The sequence below is a fragment of the Lactuca saligna genome, chromosome 7 (assembly GCF_052625555.1).
Source record: "Lactuca saligna cultivar CGN05327 chromosome 7, ASM5262555v1, whole genome shotgun sequence".
Classification (NCBI taxonomy): Eukaryota; Viridiplantae; Streptophyta; class Magnoliopsida; order Asterales; family Asteraceae; genus Lactuca; species Lactuca saligna.
Window position 1 is genome coordinate 165676547 of NC_136423.1, and position 10532 is coordinate 165687078.

The 10532-nt window shown below is 37.4% G+C and overlaps 1 pseudogene; it reads left to right on the forward strand.

The window, feature by feature from the left end:
• Positions 1-2854: 2854 nt before the first annotated feature.
• Positions 2855-4198, forward strand: LOC145006315 (protein GRAVITROPIC IN THE LIGHT 1-like; annotated as a pseudogene).
• The last annotated feature ends 6334 nt before the right edge of the window (positions 4199-10532 follow it).

A 10532-nucleotide genomic window follows, 5' to 3' on the forward strand; every position in this document is an offset into this window, starting at 1 on the left:
TGCGTACAATCAAGACTACCAAACATTCCCGAAAATCGATGTCTCTCTTCACGAGTCAAATATAATCTCTCAATATCACGTGGAGTAGGTTTACGCAAATATTCTTTGTGAAAAACCTCCTACACATGCACAAAACCAATCTACACAATCAATTGCGGTCTTCTCGTACACTTTCAAGTACTTGTCGGATGCATCAAATGCTATATCGTATCCTAAATATTAAAACCCATTATTCCTTTAGTATCGGGTTTTTGTTTAACATAATCATAACATGCATTTAAAGCATTACTAATACGTAAAAATATAGCTTTAATTTGAACGTGCTATTATTATAAAGACAATTATCGACAAAATAATCGAGTACCAATCAGTTACGTGCGGCTTAGTGATCTCAATTGACAACCACTCTTGAATGTGTTATATTCGAACTTTCTTCATCGTTAATGTGTTGCACAACGTTAAAGAACACTGAGATGAATTTTTCATAGTCACCCGAATCGAAATATTCTTAAAGAAATCCATAAATATGTTTTTTAAAGAGAGTGGAAAAGAGAATACTTTGAATATATAAAGGTTATAAAATTTTTGTGTGTATATAGGTAATGTTTATGTAGTGTGCACGAGCCATCACGAAAACGCCTGCATCATGATCCATTGGTCGTGCTCCTTCGTCACCTGCATCACAATCCATCACGAAAACTCCCGGCAATAAATGGCTTGATAGTGTGCACGAGCATTTTCCGTGAGCACGTAGACCATGAGCCGGTCCATGGTCTGTATTCTAGATGGCCATATAGATTTCGCATTATGTTGATGCAAGGTTTTACATCGAGAAGACGACCATACATAAGATGATGAACATGTGAGTTAGAGTTTCATCACTTGGTTTTGTTTTTTAAAGCTCCTAGATGGTAGGGAAGGAGGTATCGGGTGGCCATGGAGATTAACTATAAAAATATAAGAAAAAGTAAAAATAAGATAGAAATAAAAAAAAATGTCTTTATGGTTTTCTTTTTAAAGTGTTATAAGTGGGACTAAATAACAAATATTGCTCAATACCACAATGGAAAGTGGACTAAAGTTGTAATTTCAATTGCACAAAAAGGACTATTTCTATAATTTATCCTACCAAATATATATAAGGTACAATTACCAGTCTACCCTTCGTTAGTACAAAAGTCTATAACTAAATCCTTCAATACCACCAAGGACAAAACAGTAAAACCAAACACGACGCAGACCTACCTTCGAGCGTTTTTAAATTAGCAATGTCTCTGCTTAAACCAACGGACATTTTATCTCCTGTTATTTCCGGTCGCCTCTCCTCCCCTTTCTATATTTCCTCAATACATTACCTCAAACCTCTCTGTAAATCGCCATTGTTGTAGCTAGTTAATCGTGATTTAGTTCTGGTCTACTTGATAGTGAAAATGACTAAACAAATGCCGAAAATCATATCAACTCTCTAATAAGCACACACACTCGAAGTTTCCTTCTCGTTGCTTTGGTAAGTATTCGATTCACCAGAATTTTCATGTTGTTTCTCTCGAATCTTCCTGCAACTGGATTCTATTAATACTTTATTTGCCTTTGTTTGTGGAATTTCTTTGTTCTTTCCCTAATTAATTCTATTTTAATGTACGTGTATTCAATACTGTCTACATCCAATCATTATTTTATTAAATTTTTCACTCAACGTTTTACCTTTCCCTTACTTTTCAATTTCTTATACTTTCATTACTTCTTTGGGTGTGTAGCAAAAAAGGCGTTTCTACTTCTATTTGCGAAAGCTACCTCTTCGTTTTTAGTTTCCGATTGTAGTCTTCGCTATTGTAGGCGCTTATGATACCTTGAGATTTACATCGAGTGTCGTAATTTCTCGTTGAGCGAAAGGCAATTTCTCACTTGACTGACATTAACATGAATAATTCATTGTATGCGTTTTAATTCTGCGAACTACCCCTTGTTTGAAACAGTTTTGATCATTATGATTAAAGAAATATAGTAGCTGATCTGATCCTCCATGTGATTTATTTCCTACCATTCCTGAGCTTTTTCCATTTTTTCTACTGTTGTGTTATGTAATTTAGACATAATAGTGCAGAAAAAAGGCTCCTAGATCAATGAAATTAAAGGGCCATTCACATATAATCCGGTTCATGATCATTTCAAGTAATTGGGGATCCTTCCATTTTTGTCCCTTTGTGTTGGTTATCATTTTTTTACCCTTGGGTAAAAGTAAAAACATATTATAAAAAATGTAGTACTCTGTTCTCTACCAAAGTATACTGTAGGTTGAACTTCTTTCACATTTAAAATTATATTTATTACATTGATTTGTTTCAATAATAAATCTAGTAATGTTACATGAACCATATATAATTATATATAATATACGTATGCATATCTGATAATTGTTCCCCACAATCATTACATTTGTGATTAATGATCTTGAATCTTGATTTTGATGGAGACGAACTTGTTTGGCTTTTACATATGCCATTTGTGTTGATTTTGGTCTCCAATTAGAATATTTACTTTGAATTATTGCACTTAATGTTAATCTTTCTGGTAATTCTAAATAGTGTTCTTTAGTGGGTTCTCATGTTTTAGTCAAATTTCTTTAAACAAATGAAAAACAAGTTTCTATCTCTTTTATGAAATATTCTTTTTTTTTTCTCTATTCTTTTAGTTTTAATCTCATCCGCTCTCTTTTTTTATAAAGCAAGATAGATCATAAACACACAAATGGCCTCGATCTAATAGTTAAATCATACTCTGCTTTCCCTCCTATTTAATAATGTTCTTTCCCTTTATCATCATCATTGTTGTAGTCTTTATCATCATATTTTTTATAATCATTCTGCGTAAATCATTAGAAAAAACCATCGTCAATCTCCTTCTAAATCACAATCCTTGAATAATCATTGCCAATTTCTTTGTTGCAGATGGATTCAGTTAACCCATCTGCACTTGCCCCAAACAAAACCAAATTAGCTCGAACTTTCGCCAAAGTTTTAAATATTCGATCTGCAAAAGTCAAACATGAAACGCCAATCACAGACATCGGTCAACCAAAGTTCTTCGATGAAGAAGAAGAGAAGTTTCAGAGAGCGATTATGGATGCGTTTATCGCTAAAGTGTTTTCGATAATTTCATCTGTGAAAGTTGCGTATGCACAGTTTCAATACGCTCAATCTCCTTACGACGCCGATGGCATTCAGTCTGCTGATCAGATCATCGTGTTAGAACTGAAAAACTTATTGGAGTTAAAGCAATCATTCTTGAAGAAACACCTCGACGTCAGTTCACCAGAAAACACCATACTGCAGGCGGAGATTCGTGAACAGAAGAATCTGTTACAAATGCGATAACCGGAAAAAAGTTAAATAGTTAGAATAAACTCAAGGATTCCAAGATCATCTTCTTAAAAGAGAAATTAAACGAAGCTAACAGAGAAAACAAATCGATCGAGAGAAAATTAAACTTGAGTGGGCCATTATCGCGTCATTTTCCATCGTTAACCCTAAACGATTTTCCCTCAGCTCTTCATCAAACGACGAAATCAATTAGAAGTTTCGTGAGATTTATGATCGGAGAAATGGAAGTCGCCGACTAGGATATCGCCGCCGCCGCCACAATCCAACCGGATGTTGTTTACATCGAGATGAACCATAAATGCTACGCGTTTGAGTCGTTTGTTTGTCGAGTGATGTTCGATGGGTTTAACCACCGGAGTTTCTCCATCTCCGACGATTCCGAGTCTCCGACCACCGACGAGCTCAACGAACTGAAATCCTTCAAACCTAGAGAATATTTAACATGAAAACCAAAATCCATGTTTGAGAAATTTTGATGGTCTAAGTATTTGAGACTTATCCACCTGATTATGGAATTCTTACTTTTCGGGAATTTGAATAAGAGAAATCCGGTGTTCGCCGGAAAATTCCCGGAAACAACGTTCTTCTCGTTGTTTGCTGACGTGGCAAAACGAGTATATCTCCTCCGTTGTCTGGCATTCACAGTCGATCCCGGGGCGTCGATCTTTTAGGTCAGAAAAGGTAGTCGGATCACGGAGGTGTTCATGGAAATCTTAAATGAAGAACCGGTAAAAGCCTCGCTGGAAGTGGCGTTCACGGTGGTTCTAGGGTTTAAAGTCGGTAAAACTGTTGTACAGTGTCAAGTATATTTGACTTGAGGCATGAGATTTGACCATGATCTGATCGGACGGCTGACGGCGGACGACGATGATCTCAATTCTCATCTGGGCCCACAACGGGGTTAAAAGCATGGATCGCGACGGAAAGCGACATGGAGCACCGACCTTTTGCTCCCGGTGAGGTGGGCAGTGGGCCTACCCGTCTCTTTTGACAACTGGTATGTTTTGAAACCATAACATCCGATGTATTAATTATTTATTTTGCGATTATATTAAGTTATTATTATTAATGATATTATAATGGTATTAGATATTTGTTTATATTAGTTATGTTTTCAAAGTTTCGAAGGGGTAAGGACTAAAGGGTTAATGCTTAGAACGTGTGAACTTGGTTTTGTTCAAAGGATTCCTGACAGTGTAGTTGTATGTATCTTCTTCTGGTGACTGACATGTCAGCATTTAAAAATGTATCGATTTCATATCACATGAAAACAAGCCGAAAAGTTTGAAAAAACTATTACAACATGAAATCAGTATTGTACTATTGTAATTAAAAAACATGTGATTAATTAAATTAAATCAAAATCTAACGGCTATGTACGATAATGGTTTCAAAAGATTTGCATTGATATGTGGAATCTACTTGTTGTTGCACGCGTGGGGTATTCCCTAAAGTAAAAGACACGTGGAAACCGAGACAAAAGTTTGCATACCAAGACATTGGTTATATACATTTCATATGTAAAGCATCATTTTGGTTTAAGACCTTTAAATTAAGTAATATTGTGGATTTGTGGTGCATAATTGAACTAAATAAACAATTGAATGGAATTGTCATTGTTATGGCTTCAACTTTGCATACCAAGACATTGGTTATGTACATTTCATATGTAAAGCATCATTTTGTTTTAAGACCTTTAAATTAAGTAATATTGTGGATTTGTGGTGCATAATTGAAATAAAATTAACAATTGTATGTAATTGACATTATCACTCTTAGGGCTTCGTATTATTGCTTCTGTGTGGGTATGCAGTTATGCATATACGCACATAACAGAAAGAAAGAAGTCAAGAACTAGTCATAATGTTTTAAAATGTGTTAAGGTACTACAAAATATTTTCCTTGATCCACCGTGTACCGAGACATTATATTGACCAAGCTTGCTATATTCAGTCTAATACACATAATATCATACATTAAGACCGTCTATTATAGTCGGATAATGAACTAGTCATAATATTTCGAATCGATAAATTACCTTCTAGATGTAAACCAATGAACCATCATTGACCTTCTTATGATACGCACAACCATCATGTGGTCTCCATTAGAACCCATGTAACTATCAAATCCCATGTACCATTGTCTTAGTGACTATTTCAACTCATAAAATAGTTTATGCAAAACACACACACAATCTTGTTTATTGCTACGGTGAAGCATTAGGATAAGACATGGAAAATCCTTTGTAGAAGTTGTGGTGAAGAAATATCATCTTAGCATCCAATTGCTCCAATTCATGTTAACCATTGACAATAACACTTGGATAGATGTGTATTTTGATAGAAAAAAATGTTGTAGTTGACCCTTCCTTTTTGGCTATAAACCCTTAGTCACAAGTCATGTCTTAAATCTCTTGCTCGAGGTCTATTTCATCATGATGGTTGGTTAAGACACCCCCATGGTTGTAGGAGTATGATACATCTATTGTTATAAAATCTAGACGGCTAGGGCAGTGGAAATACCAGTATCCTCCACATGTTTTACTTTTTAAATATATCCTCTGCTTTCTTGCGAACACTTCATTAAACCATTGACTTGTCATCAGAAGTGATGTCTCAAGTTATTATGATGTGCTTCTTGCATTGAAAACAACCTCACCATCCTTTGACACTGTTACCATATACCAGAAAATTAGGCTTTTCGTCTGAGGCTCTAACTTGTTGTCTCTTATCTGGTAATATGCCAAACAACTAAAAAGTTAAAAACTTGAATGTTCGGCTAGTTTTCTAGACCATACTTCAATCAATGTCTTGCAAACCAATAAAATCACCGGTAATCATTCCACAAAATAGTAGATTATGTTGATTGCCTAGATGCAAAAGCACCTACACACCCCAACATCGGGAAGCAAATATATTTCCCTCGGGCGCAAGGTGTACTTGATCATATTTCCCTACAAGCACCAACTCAGATATCACGTTGTTAGGTAATTAAACGATACTTATAAAAAATTAGAGCATATCTGATGTCATTTGTCAAACTCTGATGACCTTGTTAGGAAGTACCGTACATAACACACAAAACCAAAAGCACATAATGACCCAATATTTATGTGGTTTGGTCAAGATGACCTACATCCACAAATAGAAGGGGAGTATTCTTATTCACAAAGTTCTCAAATTGAGATTACAAGTATAACTAGTAGAGATTCACCTACTTATTTAGGTTAGAAGATACAAAGAACGAGACCCATGAATACTTAGCATACATCCCTATTTATAGATTAGGGATAAACCTAAAACCCTAATGAGCCAAGACCATTAATCCATATGCCCATGAAAGGTGTCAACCAATCACAATCTTCCATGCAACTACTTCTAGAACCTTCAACCGTGAGAGACATTGCATTAACAATATCCATGCTCATGATGGCTCAACATGTGCCAGTACTAGCGCATCAAGTGCCATGATGACGCATAAGGTGTCATGATCGTGTATCAGGTGCCATTAAGTGGCACACCTTATCACTTAATGATACATCATGTACATGACATTAAGTTGCACACCTTGTCACAGTGCCACCACTTGGTCTTCCAATATGCATAATCCAGTAGGCCGACATTAGTGCATTCGACCCCCAAGTAAAGTGAGGAAACTCAGCTGAATCACAAAGTCGACTAAAACCCAACTCAATGTCACGCCGACCACAGTTAACAACTCTCACCGCCAAAAGATGGGTGTTAAACACCTCCTAACAATCCACACAAGGCAAACCCTAAGTCTACCTTTAAAATAAAGTTTGACCGAAAGCCAACCCATGCCAAAAGCCAACAGTCAAAGTCAATAGCCAAAGTTGACTTTAGTCAGCCACCACGTCATAGCCTTCCTTGACCACATCATGACCCTCATATAATCAAACGGATGAGAATTTCCAAGTCGCAACACTGTGGCGACCTATGGCCATATCGTGGGCGCTGAGATTCCAACACCTTAATGGGTTAAGCTGTTTCCTTCCATTCCAAGAGTTCCAAAGCTTGGATCTGGTGCAATATATGGTCTAAATGGATAAGTTTCCAACTTTATCCATTAAGACACCCAAAGAGATCAAGATCTCAATCCCTAGGTCCAAATAAAGCCAAATTGCACAATGTCTTAACCATTAAGTCCTTAATCTAAAAAAGTTCTTAATCCAATCACTCCAGAAGGGTTTATAATATTAGATCTATCATAAAGGTGAAAGCTTTGTCGACATGTATATTTAAAACATATCTAGAATCCATTTTAGGTCAAAATGACCTAAAAATGATCAAAAATCATGCAAAAGATAAGAACTCCAACCAAAGTCTAGATCCAAAACGTATGATGCTCATAGGGCTTAGGAGAGTCATAAAGCTGCCAAATTTATGAGTTCCATCCTTCCAAATCTACTCAAACATGAAGAACTTGGGACAATATATTAGATTTAGCCACTTTAAGCAATAAAGATTGAACCTTTGACACTTACAAAGTTCCAGAAGCTATGAGAGATGTTGGTGATGTTGGTTCCTTGCAAGCTCCACTAATGAAGCACCTTTTTCTCCTTCTTCTCTTTTTATCCAAGCTAAAAATTCTCCAAAAAGGTTACAAATCACCAAGGGAATGAGAGTTAGGGCTTCTATGAGGTATAAGGGTGTTGGGAGGTGGTAAAGAACCCTAGAAATGGTTTAGAGAGGTTTAAATGTGAAGCAAATCCTAAAAGAATCATGGTCTTGGGCTAGAACAACTACCACGCTTTGACACAACTTGGCCACGCTGTGGCGGCCCAAATAAACACACGTTCCACCGATCCATTTCCATGTCGTGGGCATCCTTGCACCACGTCTTGGCACGAAGTCTCCTTAAAAAATTCATCTTTGGCCCTTGATAAAAGTAAGCGTAACTAATCTAGAACACGTGTGTTAAAACTCTCCCACATTTAAATTAGATTTCGTCCTTGAAATCATTCCTTACTGTATCCTAGGTCCCCATGCTATTCAGACAATCCTTCCAAAAACTCGATTTAAACTAAGAAGTCGAATTATACAGGCGGCTGCCTTCCAATACTATAATCAATACCCAATCTTAGTGGAATTCCCATACACTGACGGATAATAAATCCTTGACCCACTAACTTTAACCAATGGAGAATAACTATAACTACTTTTCCCAAAATTCGGAAATCCTTAACCTACTAACTTTAACCAATGGAGAATAACTATTTCTACTCTACCTGAAATCCAGAATTCCAAAGCCTTGTCTGACTCCCAAACAGGTAGAACCATCCCATCAAAACTGTAATAATTTCATTATGCAACCCGAACCAAATAAACCTCTCTGACCATGAATTATACCAATGATACAGAGAACAGAACTCGAGCATTTCCGATGCCTATAACCTGGCATTTGAAACAAGTTTAACTCACAACACGAGTCTCAATCATTGATTCCAAACCAATGCACAATGTCATTATGCTAACCAAACATTCACATTTTCGATCAACCCGAGATTCTCTTGAATTTTGACTACCAATTTTCCAAAGCGTCAAATTCCCACCAGTTGCTGAGGCTGATAGCCTCACACACGATCGTACCACGAGACTCTAACCAAAAGTCTTATATGATAGGATCCATCCTAGCCTTCTTTCCAACATGGTTCCAACAATCCTCCACGGGTGACCTAACCGACCAACACACACACATATAAAATAGTGCTTCACTCTAAGTGAATGCTACCGGCCCAACTGTAGTCTTACATCACAACCGGCCCAAAAATCGCCTACAACCTTTCTTGATCCCCTAGATGTTGTGGTCCTTTCATATTCTCATAACCCATCCTACCATGGTCTAATCCTACCTTGAGAAAATTACAAGCCAAATCGTAGATTCACAACACCCTCACAACTGCTCATTGACCGGGTGAATGCTATGGGCCACCCTGCAATCTTACAACACTTCTACCATTACCTGCCAACCTAGTGAACGCTACATCCACCCTACAGTCTTACAACACTTCTACCACTACCTGCCAACCTAGTGAATGCTACGACCACCCCACAGTCTTACAACACTTCTACCACTACCTGCCAACCTAGTGAACGCTACGTCTACCCCGCGATCTTACAACACTTCTACCACTACCTGCCAACCTAGTGAATGCTACACCCACCCCGTAGTCTTACGACACTTCTACCACTACCTACCAACCTAGTGAACGCTACAACCATCTCGCAGTCATAAAACACTTCTACCACTACTTGCTAACCTAGTGAACGCTACAACCACCCCGCAGTCTTACGACACTTCTACCATTACTTGCCAACCTGGTGAATGCTATGGCTACCCCATAGTCGTACAATACTTCCACAACAACCATGAACCCAACCCATGGCCTTAACATCCCTTTACTATACCATAATCAATCATGAGGCGAAACCTCATCATCCGAATATACCTCAATAAGATGTTTGGTCCTTGCTTCATACCCCAAAAACTTAATCAGACAATAACAGACAGAGAGGCTCTAACACAACCCTAAACCCAAACCTAATTACATATTTGACATGCGCCCCTGCTAACAACGTAATCGATGGATTTCCAAACCATCACACAACCTTACTACTCAAAGTTGTCGGCAACTTGAGTCTACGAGAACTAGCATTCCATGACCAACCAATCCTAACGTACTCACATTCCAAAAACAGATGAATATACCCCAATATCTCAATGAAACTCAATATCTCCAAGCACCTTAACGGAAGACGAAGAATGAACAACTCAATTATCGAAATGGGTGGATAACCAATCCAACGACCTACTTACAATGGAGCAATTCCCATGCGAATCATACAATCAATCACCTTGAAGGTATGAATTTGACAACTACCAATCTTACATCCACGATCAAAGCAATCCTTCATTGCATCACAATCACGAAAGATCCCTACAAGTCTTGCATTCAAATCTGACATACCAAAAATGGAACTGACTGTTGCTTTCCACCACTTAAGGTTTGTTCTATCATTGGTCGATGTCACCCACATCGAAGTCCTAAAATTGGCTCACGCAAAAATCCTCTAATCACAGATCTCAGTATGTTTAATGGCATATGAAGATTCTCAAAGCATAATAACT